This window comes from Belonocnema kinseyi, chromosome 5, assembly GCF_010883055.1.
Source record: "Belonocnema kinseyi isolate 2016_QV_RU_SX_M_011 chromosome 5, B_treatae_v1, whole genome shotgun sequence".
Taxonomy (NCBI): domain Eukaryota; kingdom Metazoa; phylum Arthropoda; class Insecta; order Hymenoptera; family Cynipidae; genus Belonocnema; species Belonocnema kinseyi.
This window is the reverse complement of record NC_046661.1, coordinates 13,511,951-13,522,790: the sequence shown is the minus strand read 5'-3', so window position 1 is coordinate 13,522,790 and position 10,840 is coordinate 13,511,951. Positions and strand designations below refer to the sequence as shown.

The 10,840-nt window shown below is 33.6% G+C and overlaps 1 protein-coding gene across 2 annotated transcripts in view; it reads right to left on the bottom strand.

Moving 5' to 3' along the window:
• Positions 1-10,840, bottom strand: part of LOC117172428 (NADH dehydrogenase [ubiquinone] 1 alpha subcomplex subunit 9, mitochondrial) — a 227,313-nt gene that overhangs the window by 134,932 nt on the left and 81,541 nt on the right. The window lies entirely within an intron of this gene.

Genomic DNA, 10,840 nt, shown 5'->3' with positions numbered 1-10,840 from the left:
CACACTACTCCTTTCCCCTGCCGAGTAAGTCACGCCTACCCCGAAAGGGAAATGGCTTAATGGTGTAATAATAATAATAATAATAATAATAATAATAATAATTGATTCAGATATTCTACTTTCTGACAATAAACTTCATAATGATAACTTAAAAATAGTAAAACATTATCTTTTTTAAAAACTTTCCACAAAATGTTATTTGTAAACACATGGATAATAGATTAAAAGAAATTAATAACAAAACCCAAAATAAAATTTCTAATATTATTATAAAAAAATAATTTGATCCAAAAAGCAATATTACAATTCCATACTATGGTGAAATTTCAAAAAATATAAAAAGTATCTTAAAAACTTATAAAATTAGCATTAATTTTCGTACGAATTCTATAACTGATAAAATGATAAAAGGGGACAAAAACCAATTAGAAACACTTGTCCAAAATGACGCAGTATATTGTTTCTCTTGTAATTGTGGAAAATGTTATATTGGACAAACAAAATGACCTCTACACATTAGAATAGGGGTCTGCAGAAGTAGATCCTGTATCTACTAGCAATCCCAGGCCAAGAGGTCAGATCTACTCAGTTTTGATCCAGAACTGTAAAAATCCTGTACCTGATTTGAGCCGCTGGGAACCCTTAAACTCGATATCATTATTTCTATTCGGAACTTCACGCTAAAATTGACAATTCTAGGATACAATAATGAATGTTTAGTTTTCTTTACTTTATTGTTGCTAATAAAATATGCAATGCAATTGTATTTTTTTATACACGCCAATTAAATTCCCCCAAAAATCTTTGTTGTTTATAAATCATTCAAAATTTAGTTTTTCAAATTCAGACTTAAATTTATCTTAAGTATGGGGCATTATTTCTGAAGTGCCTCAACTTTAAAAGTCATGTCCTCCGATTGTCTTCAAATTTTTAGAGTTTGTTTACCTATATGGTAGTAGTATACCCACCAATTTATATACTTTTACTACCATCCCTCCTTGAACTACATAACTACATAAGCAAATTAGGGAACACAAGTATTTTTTAAGTATTTTAAAGTATTTCAAGTACTTTTCGCCCCTCTATAATGTTTTTTTTTTAGGTTTTGCTGTATATTTTCATCTTTACCGTCATATAACACAGAGAAAGGAGTAGACGAAGGTTTGATAAGACGAATAAAAAAAATATTTGTGGAAACCAAGATAAGGGTTAAGATAGGAGAAAACAAAAGGATAGGAATTCTAGACAGAAAGGGGGCTCAGACAAGGGTGTCCGTTGAGCCTACTTCTATTTGGTATTGTTCTGGCAGAATTAGAGGAGATGAGAAGAGGAAAGCGAAATGAGGGGCATTAAGAACAGGCAAGCTGTATTCACTAGCCTACGCAGATGACGTAGTGCTAGTAGCAAATAATGAAAGAGTAATGAATCTGATGATGAGAGTATTCGAAGAGTGTGTATCAGGAATAAAAAGCAGAGAAGAATATGAAGGGAAGATTAATAGCGCGGTGGTAGAGCTAGTTAAGAACATTTGCTATGTAGGATTTTAGTTTGAAACGAGAGGAGGAATTGAGCTGCAGATGAGAAAGAGATTAGAATCCGCGAGCAAAATGATGGGGCAAGTATGGAGTATAGGTAAAAGAAAGTTCAAGGGCAACTGGAGGATGAGTGTGAATTTTGGATGTTCTAGTTTGGTCAGTGTTAAGGGCATGTGATACTTAAAAAATTATCGATTTTACCAGTTTTAGGCTCCCCCGGTTTTTTTTTCTAACATAATAAATATTTTGTCTTAAAAATTTGGGAAATGATAGCGAATATGCTAACGAACTTCCCTGCACACTTTTTGTCGGTTAATTAAAAAAAAAATTTGCTAAATTTGATTAATTTGCAGTGCGCTTAGAAATTAGTATCGATTTTATCATTGTTAGATTCCCCCCGCTTTTTCCCTAGATTAATAAATATTTTGTCTTAAAAATATGGAGAACGATAGTGAACATGCTAACGGACGTTCATGCACTTTTTTGTGGATTAATTCCAAAAAAATTTTGATTTTTCTAAAAACGTGTGTGTATATTTCGAGGTTATGTGTGTTACAATTCTCCCGAGCGTTACTTCAAAATGCATAATATTTTTGGCCGAAAACTTTAGACTTACAAATAAACATATTAACTAATGTCCTGGAACTATCCTTGTTTGTAGTCAATCAAAAAAGTTTATTTCATAAATAATTTCCAAATTATCGGAATGACAGAGATGAAAAACGATGCAACCTCAAAGTATTGCACATGCATACAATTTTTATTTAACACAATATATTTTTTTGTTATTATCCCTCCAAAAAGAGTCCGGGGACTTCCGTTATGATATTTTATAGCATCTCTGAATTCAATTTTTAAATACTTTCATTTTTGTGGAAAAAAGCCGGGGTAACTGTACCCGATTGAACAAACGACGAAGTATCACATGCCCTTAAGCTATGGTGTAGAAATCTGGGGTTGAAAAGAGCATAAGAGTGTGGAAAGTCTGCATGAGAGACTTTTGAGATGGGTCATGGGAGTAAGTTAGAGATAAACAGGTTATATGCTGAGCGCAGAAATAGGACGAGAAAAAATGATTGTCAGGAAACTGAAAGGCGGCTGGAACTTTAAACAGAAACTAACAAGGGTAAACGGAAGCAAAATGGCACAAGCGTGTGCACGGGAGGTTATGTATAAAGAGAGGAGGGGTAACATGCGTCTTTCGAAATGGGAAGAGCAGAGATATCAAATGAGATTTAAATACGGTATGCAAGTGAGAGATAGAGAGTGACAGAAAATAGAGAAAAGAGATGACGGCAAGACAAGGAGAGGAAACATGGAACAAAGTTGTGGAATCAAAGTACAACATCTGGTAACGAATAGTTGAGAGGCAGGGAGAACCAGAGTATTTGAAAAAGAGTAAAAAGGAGATTAAATGGAATAAAATGGTGATATTAAGAATGGATGAGGGTGCAAGGACATGCAGGTATTGGATGAACGAAGAAGAAAATTTGTGTAGAGTGTGTAAGTATGAGCAAGGTCGTGCCCGAGGCAAGGTCACAAACGCTATGAAGTAAGAATAGTAATTAATATGATGTGTAGCCAATAGGTGGCAAGACAGTATATAAGGCTTGTTTTAATTTAAATGATACTTTAATGCTTCTTAGTTTCTGAACTGATTAATTAATTATTAGCTAATTATTTTTTTCTAAAACATTAAAATACGTGCAGACTAAATTTTAAGTTGTTTCAATTCAGTACATAAATTTACTATTTGTTTAAGGGTTATGTAATTAAATAATGGCTCTAATTTGTATAATAAAAGTTTATTTATATTTAAAATACCTCCAATTTAAATATGTAATGTTTGTCAGTGTTTTTCATATTGTGAAATGAGTATGTGGACTTGATTTTCAAAATTATATATAAGTATGTTTTAATTTTTTCTGAAATTACTATAAAAGGTTACTCATAAATTAAATCTTCAGACAAAAAAATTTAAATTAAAAAATATGTATAGTAAAAATTATTTGAATGTCTGAATGAGAATGATAGTTTAATGCCTTTTATGTTGTAACAGATTAATGAATGATTACCTGATTTTTTTCACAAAATTAATAGTATATTATATCATAAGTAAGGTTAGGTACGTCTTTATCGCGGAGAGGTCAATGTTCGCAGGTCCAGAATTCCTCGCGTATAGACGTGTGTAACCCTACGAATGATATATGATATTTAATTCGTACCCACTATGCAATGAGTGTGGAGAGCACCTAGAAAAGTGAGCGTTAGATAACTCTTTAACGATATGGTGCGAGAACATCCTATAACGTGAATGTTTTTTGATAATATTGACGATCACTGTCCAACCATTCTTGTTTTATTTTCTATATTTGTCAAATTTCTCGAAGGCCACCTTATATACATCCTTCGATTTTTTGGGCAGTAAATCTTTTTTTTCTTCTTTCACTTCCTAATTTATATTGGGGGGTGGAAATTTGATTTTTTTTTGGTATGATTTTTAGTGTACGAAGATTTACTGCAAGCAAATATTCCAACCGCGCAGGTGCTAAAAAGGGCCGGTCTATTTTATATTAATAAAGATATACTATCAATAATAAAGCTTTTCGGCACATGCGCAGTTGAAGCATTCGCGGTCGGTTAGCATGCGATTGATTAGCATGACTGATTTTTCATTTTCTTGAAATAGAACGAGTTGTCAACTAAAAATTAATATAATAAAATCAAAAACTGACTCAAATATTTCGCTGCATATTGAATATTGCAGCATGAACTCACGGTCATGGACGAATGGGTGCAAGTTTCAGTAAGGTTAGCACAGTTGTTGACAACTATTCATAAACGTATATCTTTGACACAGGAATGTAGAAAACTTTTTTGGATAAAATAATCTAAAATTACATGTAAGTTATAAAGGTCTAAATTTTCAAGTGTATCATGCTACGATAGGTGAAAATGTCGGCCGCCAAGAAATTTACATGATCCTTGGTAGCTACATGGCTCTGCACTGCAACTTCACACGACTTTTTGAGAGGAAAATTTCTAAACGCAACGGTTAGTTATAAAGGTTTGAACAGTAATATTTACAGAAGTTACGCAAGTTACGTAGGCCAATACGCGAGGATACTTCAAATCAGTTTGATGAATAGCGGTGACTCAGACGAGAAAGAGTTCTCCACGTCGAAGATTCAGGAAGAAAGGAAGGAAACGTACAGAAAAGCAGTAGAAGGAGCTATTGAGGGCGGAGAGTTTTGGTTCAAGCGAGATGTTTGTTATAAGGAAGAGGGATAGGAAAAGAGGAAAAGTAATGAAAACAAGGTAGAAGCAGGATCCACACTAAAAATCCGATATTGTACAGAGCACAGCCGGGAAAAGACCAAAATGGAGCTGGACAAAAAGAAAAGAAGAAGGACGAATACAAAGTTGAACATAGAAAGCCAATCAAAGAATAAAATGTTCAATTAGATAACATGCATAAAATTATGATAGAAGTAATGGGGATATACGAAGAAAAGCAAATGAAAGGGGAAACGAAAGAAAGAAATTAGGATGGAAATTGTCGAACTTAGAATAGAAATAAGGAAATAAAAAGTCAGGGAAAAGCTAGAGAAAAGGATGCAGACTTTGGATCAAACATTAAAAAATGCGTAAGCCCCTAATAAAAAGATAGAGGAGTTGGTAGGTAGAATCACAAATATAGTGGGAATAAGGATAAGGAAAGGTTGAGAATAATGGAAAAAATAATATAAAAGAAATAAAAAGAAACATAGTGGTAAAGGGTCTAAGATTAGAGGGGAAGAAGTTGAAGGAAGGTGTCAAAGAAGTACTAAAAATGATGGATGATAAGGTAGGGATATAGGAAGTGCGAAGGGTAGAAAGAGAAGCGCGAAAAAGAGAGAGAATGTTGCTGGTAAAACTAAATACATGGAAAGATAAGAAGAAAGTGGCAACAAAGAAGTGAATTTTATATGGAAGCTCGGAGAGAATAGAGTATGATTTAACATGCAGTGTAAGTTGAGGAAAATAGTAGAGGGAGACAAAATGGAAAAAGAACATGGGTTAAGTATGGGAGAATACATATAGAAGGTGTATAGTGGGTTCGGAGCGAGGATAGGGAAGAGTTAGTAAAAAACGAAGTGTCGGGAAACTAGGAGAGAAAGGAACGGGAGATATAGAAATAAGAAATAGTAGGAAACCAAAAGAGGCGGGAAGCGATAGTAGGGAATATTGGAGGATATAATAGTGGAATATAGCAGACTTGAAAAAATGATACGGAGTTTACTAGTTTGGCACAATGGGATGTAGTAGTAATGATGGAGACACGTCTAGATGAAAAGGAATTGGACAGAGTAAGGGGAAGATTACCAAAGAGGTTACAAATAGCAGGTTCCAAATTTCAAGAGGAAGAACAAAAAAGGCAGAGTAATGGAAGGAATTGTGATGCGAAAAAGAAATGAAATGTATAACAGAGAAGAAAAAGAAAGATGAAAGAACAAAAATAATTATTAATAGTAAAACAGATAAATATGGGGAGAGAGGTAGAAGACAGTGGCGGTTTATGTGAACGGTGATATACAGGAGAAATCAGAGGCGATAAGAGAACTGATGAAAGAAAATAAACAAAAGATAAGGCTTATGATAATAGATTTTAATGCGCGAACAGGGGATAGAGGAGGAAGGGAGTGTGGTAGAGAGCGAGGAAGAAAATCCAAAGAGAAGATAATGAATGGAGAGGGAAAGAAATATACAGATTCCAGAGGAAAAAGGGAAACGGTAATTGATTATATGACAGTGGACGGTGAATTAAGAGAGGGGGCCAATAAACTAGAGGGAGAAAAGAGTAATAACAATATGGATAAAAAGGAAACAATAGTAAAAAGAGCAGAAGCAGAAGATTGGGCGATGGAAGGTAAAGAACAGTTCAAGGAAAAGCTAAGAAATATAAAAATGGGAAAAGGACACTGTAAAGGAGGATATGGAAATAATGATTAGGGAAACAAAAAAAAACGATTAGAGTGCACAAACAAAAAAGAAGTTAGTGAAGAAGGGGACATAAGTGGATGGGATGAGGATTTAAAACGAAAGTAGAAGGAATTTGTGAGGGATCTCGCAAATTAAAAGGAAGGGTGTAGGAATTTGGATTTTCGAGAGTTAGGTGAAGTCAATCATTAGATAAACAAGGTAAAGTAAAGAGGGTTTATTAAAACTAGACTCACAAACGTAGTTCAAAAGTCGCACCCGGGCGGCGAAGCCAAGGTTCTAGAGCAGTTGGTGGTTCAGCAAGGGGGCTGAAATCTTGAGGATGATACCGGAAGATCGGGTGGCGTCGTGAAGCGCAGGGGTGCGAAGTGATGAACAAGGTACCGACCCACGGAGCGTGTAGTGAGTACCAGACGAGAGAACTCGCCTTCGGGCAAGTTAAAGATTATATGGACTAGGGGTGTCGTTCCCCACTCCTAATCATGGGTCCACAGGACCGTACGATAGCGGGGTACTTGTAACTTTGTTAGAACATCCCTCCCCCTCTGTCCGGGATGAGGTTTATTCCTTAAGGATTACCAAGCACCTTTCCGATTCCAGGTCAAATGTGAAACCGTCTACTTCATCGGAAACGTCTATTTGTAAATAGAAGTCATCTTCTTTTTCGCCATGGCTTCGTTTTTCCTCGTCTTCCATATTATTTTCTATAATTGTCCCTTCTTCCTTCTTGAATGCGATTTTAATCATTTCTTTAAATTCCTGATTTATTTCGATCTAACCTCCTTTTATCTATTTGGTTCTGGTCGAATCCGGGACAGTGTGGTAGTTTTTAATCCGGTTCGATATTTCGTCGCAATAGGTGTCATGAAAAATGTAGATCTCCCTAGGAACCATCCTCTCACAATGTCTGCACTGCCACATTTGCATGTCTTCTATCTTCTTCTTATTAGATGAAACATAATTTAACACACCCTACTTTTTAAACAAAAATAAAAAACAAAATTTTTATTTTTTTCTTGCTATCTTTTTTCTCATTTTATTTCAAAAACATGTAAAATCTAAAGTTTTATTTGAAATATATTTTTTCCAAATTTCTTATATTGATATATTTTTTCAAAATTTTCTGTTTTATCCATTCCTATAAGTATCCTTTTAAGATTCTGCTTTTCCGTGACTCTTCTTTCCTGAAAATTAAATTATATCTAAATTTTACTTTCATTTTTCATTATAAATCAATCTTGGCCTCTTATAGCCGTATTTACATTTATTTTTCTAAATTATATATTTTACTTTGTAAAATTAGTTTCTTTAAAACAAAATTTAGTAGAATCTATATCTGTGGTGTATATAACGAGTAAAAAGATGTTTTCTTTTCTGTTTGTGGAGGGAGAGCCAAAAAAAATATATTAATTTTTCTGTAGTCTGTGTGGAAAAACATATAAATTATTTTATTTTACTCCCTTTCACATAATCTTTTTTTTTTAATAATTAATTATTCTTCTTCTTTCTCCATTCTTCCTCCTGCTTCTTCATCCTTTCCTCGAATTCTTTCTATTTTCTTCCTTTTTTCTTTCTCTTCTTCTTTTCTCCATGCTAACATTCCGTCCCAGTCTACAGCTGACCGTAGCCCCCTTTTAAATCTTTCAGTGGCTACTATCAGTTGCACTCTCTGATTGTGTTTCCTTTGCTCATGCCTCGCTCTAGCATTGTCGACGACCTATCCTTCCTCTCTATCTCCTCGTGCTATCTTTCTTAATTCCACTTCTCGTATCTTCCTTATTTCCTCTTTCATTGCTTTTTCTACTTCTTGTTTCTTTCTTTTTTCTTCTGCTTCCCATCTTGCCTGTTTCTGCTCCGCAGTTTCGCTGAGAGGAGGTTGATTTTGAAGCAAACTCCATGCTCCGAAAATGTGATTTTGGAGTTCCTCCCTTCTGAACAACTGCGCATGGCAGTCCCGGCATTTTAATATTAATCTTTAGTCCATCTCTCTGTAAATAAATGTTTTTCCGTTTTTCGGTCTATTTTTGGTGTATGTGTTAGTGTCATTTTTTGTCAATGTGACAGTAGTGTTAAAAAATTAAATCATTCACCTGTATGTCATTTCAAAGAAAAATTCGAATCAAAATCTACTCTTTATTAATAAATTTTTTGATATTTTTTACGTTCCAATTACCTAGTGATTTTCCATTTTTCGTTTTTAATTCGTAAATTGTTGGTGAAATTTTTGCCTTGATAAAAAATGGTCCTTCAAAATTTTTGTTCGTTTCTGAGCTATTCCTTCCCCTTTATTTGACAATGTTTTATTGCTTTTTAGTACTCGCTCGCCAATTTCAAACGTTATAGGTCTACGTCTTAGATTATAATACCTAGATTGCGTATCATTTGCAATATCTAAATTTTTAATTACCTCTTCTGTAATTATTTTTAATGTTTTCATTCTATCTGCCCATTTTTCAGACTCTTGAAATTCTATCTCGTTTTTTTCGTCAAAATCTTTATTCAAAGCTTGTATGGGTTGAAGTTCTCTACCTAAATTTAAAAAAGCTGGTGTAAAACCTGTAGACGAATGTTTACCAGTATTTAACGCAAATTGCAGATCATCTAAATTTTCATCCCATGTTTTATGGCCTTTTTCTAAATACGCTTTAAGTGCTGTTTTAATTGACCTATTACATCTTTCTGTTGGATTTGCTTGTGCATGATATTTAGGAGTTTTCGAGTGTCTAATGCCAAAAGTTTTGGTTAAATTAATTATTGACTTATTTACATATTTTTTTCCATTATCTGTAAACAAAATTCTATGTGTTCCCCATTTAGAAATTATACGCTTATGAAATTCTTTTTCAACGGTTGACGATAATTTATTTTTTACTGGAATTATTTCTACCCATTTTGTAAACATATCAACAAAAACCAAAATGTATTGATTTCTCGATTTTGTCATTGGTAATGGATCCATCATGTCAGATGCTACTACCGTCCATGGTTCTTCTATTATTCGCTTTCCCATCAAACCTATCTGATTGTTTTCTTTTGGTTTTATTCTCTGACAAATATCGCATTCTTCCACATATTTTAACGTTTCAGAATACATTCCGGGCCAAAAATAATTTTCAGAAACTTTTGCATACGTTTTTTCCATACCTAAGTGACCTGCTTGTTTAATATCGCGATTTTCAATCAAAACTTGTTCTCGTAATTCTTTCGGTATTGGTCATTTCCAAGGGTTGCTATATAAATTTAAGCCTGATTTTAGAGGGTCGGGTCTATAAAAATATAATTGATTATCGCGTATTCGCCAATTAGGATTTTCCTCTGGTTTATTTTTTACATGAATCATTTTATTTTTGTACAAGTTATCTTCAATTTCTTTAAAATTGTTTTCCTTCGATTCTATTGTGCTGGCTAAAATACTTGAGACTTTTATGTGATTTTCATTTGACCTTGATAAAGCATATGGTACCTGATTTAAACTTCCTTTTCTATATACAATTTCATAATCGTATTTTAACAATTCTAAAGCCCATCTTGCTATTCGACCTGTTGGATTTTTTAAGTTATGTAACCATTTTAATGCAATATGATCTGTAATAACCTTAAAAGAATAACCCTCTAAATATGGTCTAAACTTTCTAATCGACCAAATTACGGCTAAACATTCTTTTTCTGAAGCTGAATATTTACGTTCAGCTCCATTCAGACCTCTACTCTCAAACGCTATTACATAATTTTCGCCGTTTATTGTTTGTGTTAAAACAGTTCCTAATCCTATGTCACTAGCATCCGTTTCAAGTTGGAATGGGCTTTCAAAATCAGGACAGGCTAAAATTGGTGCTGTTGTTAGTAGTGTTTAATTGTCGGGAAAGCCTGTTCCTGTTTGTCAGACCATTTCCACTTTACTTCCTTTTTAATAACTTTTGTAGTGGTTTCATAATTTCTGCAAATTTAGGGATAAATTTCCTATACCATGAAGCCATTCCTATAAGTCTTTGAAGTTGTTTAATTGTTTTTGGCCTTGGAAAATTTAAAACTGGTTCAATTTTTTCTTCATCAACTTGTAATCCCTTTTCATTCACTTTGAAACCCAAATATTTTATTTCCAAACATCCAAATTCGCATTTATCCAAACATATTGTTAAACCTGCATTTTTAATTTTATCTAAAACAATTTCCATGTATTTTAAATGTTCTTAAAAATTTTTTGATACTATAATTATATCATCGAGATAACGGAATACATGCGGCTTTAATTCTGGTATTATTATTCTGTTCATCAGGTGCTGGAATGTAGCAGGAGCATTTGTTAATCCAAATGGCATCCTCTT